This window comes from Pantherophis guttatus, chromosome 3 (genome assembly GCF_059756535.1).
Source record: "Pantherophis guttatus breed Tessera chromosome 3, ASM5975653v1, whole genome shotgun sequence".
Lineage (NCBI taxonomy): Eukaryota > Metazoa > Chordata > Lepidosauria > Squamata > Colubridae > Pantherophis > Pantherophis guttatus.
The window spans coordinates 6,866,254-6,868,255 of record NC_142065.1 but is presented as its reverse complement, the minus strand read 5'-3'; the positions used below and the strand labels follow the sequence as shown (position 1 = coordinate 6,868,255).

The 2,002-nt window shown below is 58.2% G+C and overlaps 1 protein-coding gene across 1 annotated transcript in view; it reads left to right on the top strand.

Moving 5' to 3' along the window:
• Window positions 1-688: 688 nt before the first annotated feature.
• The window catches only part of RGS19 (regulator of G protein signaling 19), a 69,112-nt gene continuing 67,798 nt past the window's right edge, over window positions 689-2,002 (top strand). The window contains exon 1 of the mRNA XM_060684324.2: window positions 689-1,297. The gene's annotated coding sequence lies outside the window, so the exon portion shown is untranslated. The remainder of the gene's footprint in view (window positions 1,298-2,002) is intronic.

Here is a 2,002-nt window from a genome sequence, read left to right as displayed (position 1 = left end):
TAATCTTGCCTCCACTTCCCTCCCCACGAGTGTCACATCCTGAGAACCCCACTCTCCGCCACCAATTTCGTAAAGCATTTCCCCTCCTCCGACGGAAAGGAGGCCACGCAGCCCTCCTTCCCCAAACACTAAAGTTTAATAAGACACTGCGGTGGGAAAGATAGGGGTGTGTGTAGGGGTGTGTTTGTGTGACCTCACCCCAATTCAACCCTGCTCGGACCTTCGCGGGTGGCCGGGCAAACGAGCGGGAGCGCGCGTACAAACCCACCCACCCCACCCACCCTGCCAAGAAAGGCGCGTGTCCGTTCCATACACACACCGCGCAAGCCTTTGATCTGGACCCCGAGGGAGCAAACGGGGGTGGGGGGCTCCAACATCGCGACCTCCAACTTACTCCAAGCTGGAAACTGGGGAGGAAGAGAGGGGGGAGGGGGAAGGAAAACATGGAAAGAAGAGGAAGGGGAGGGGGAGATCAAATCTTGACCCTCCCCCTCGCCTGTGCATGTATGCATGCACGCATGTATGCGTGTGCTTTATCGTGGGATTCAACCAGCATCTTCCCTCCCCCCCCCGCCTCCTTTTTTTTTTTTTTTTGGCAAGTTTTGCAATGCAGAGGGGAAGGGGGTTGCAAAATGCGGAGGGGAAGGAAGGGGGATTCCTTCGCAACGCCGTCCCCCTTTCTCCTTCCAAACTCCATCCTGCAGCTTCTGGTTGGCAGGCAATGCGGGGGAGGAGGAAGAGGAGGAGGAGGAAGAGGAAGGGGGGGTGGAAGAACTGCGGAGGCAAGCCCCGGTGGGCTCTTCCACCCACTCCTCCCTCCCTCCCTCCTTCCTCCGGCTCCCCGATCTTGCAAAAAAAAAAAAAAAAGAAAAAAAGCCACACAGGATCGGGCAAAGGGGGGCGGCGGCGGTAGCAGCTTCTCTTTTGACGCGGGGGAAGCGCACCGCGGCTATTGCTTTTAGGGAAGTCAATCGCTGGGGCCGGGGGACGCGTGCGCAGTGGAGACCCTCTGCCAGCAAGGGTTTTTCTTTTTTTTTTTTTGCCTTTTTTTTTTTTGCCTTTCCCTTTTTTTTTTTAAAGCTTGCTTTCCAACAGCCCCCCCCTCTCCCCTCCTCCTCTCTTTGCTCAAATCTGGAGCGTTTTGAGGGGGGGGCAAAAAAAAAAGAGAGAGAGAGAGAGAGAGAGAAGGAAAGAAAAAGAGGGGAGGGGGAGGGTTGGGGAGATCGAGGCACGGATGCGCCGGGATTCAGCCAGCCCAGCGCTGGAGGCTTGCGGGGGGCCTCGGATGCAGGGGGAGGTGAGTAAGGGGTCCAGCCCTTTAAAAAAAAAAAATATTATTTTTATTTTATTTAAAAGGACGTGGGGGGGGGGGTGTTGGTCCAAACTAGCGATCGGTCCGGAAGGAAAAGCAAAAAAGCAACTCTGTAGTCTCGGGGCAGGGAGGGGAGGGGGGGGGAGAGAAGGGGTGTTCCCTTGGGGGGGGGGCAATCAGGCACGGACCGAAAGGAGAACCTGCCTTTGAATCGCACCCCGATTTCTCCCCTTACTCCGCGCACCCGGGGCTCTTCCCTTGTTTCATTGCTTTTGCAACGGAGGGGTCGGTTGGGAGGGGGGGGATCTTGAATCATCAGACCCCCCCCCGGGAAGGGGGGGAGGGGCAAGGCCATCAAGCCACACACACACACACTCGCACGCACACACAAACACACACACACACTTCCCCGGCGAATGCAGCAAGCGTGCCCCGTTGCAACCGGAGAGGCGTTTGCAAAGCCCAAGGGTGGCAAGGAGAGGGGAGGGGAGGGGAGGGGCGGGGAGGGTCAACCGGGTCTGGGATTGGGGGTGGGTGGGGGGGGTGGAGGTGGGGAAGAGATCTTGCCCCTTGCATTGCAAACCCTGCCCGGCGGGTGGCTGGGGAAGCGCGGCAGCCTCCCCCCCCCCCCCAAAAAAATGAAAGCCATGTGCGCTGCGTTGCAAGTAACATGCAAGGAGGGGCGTCCCC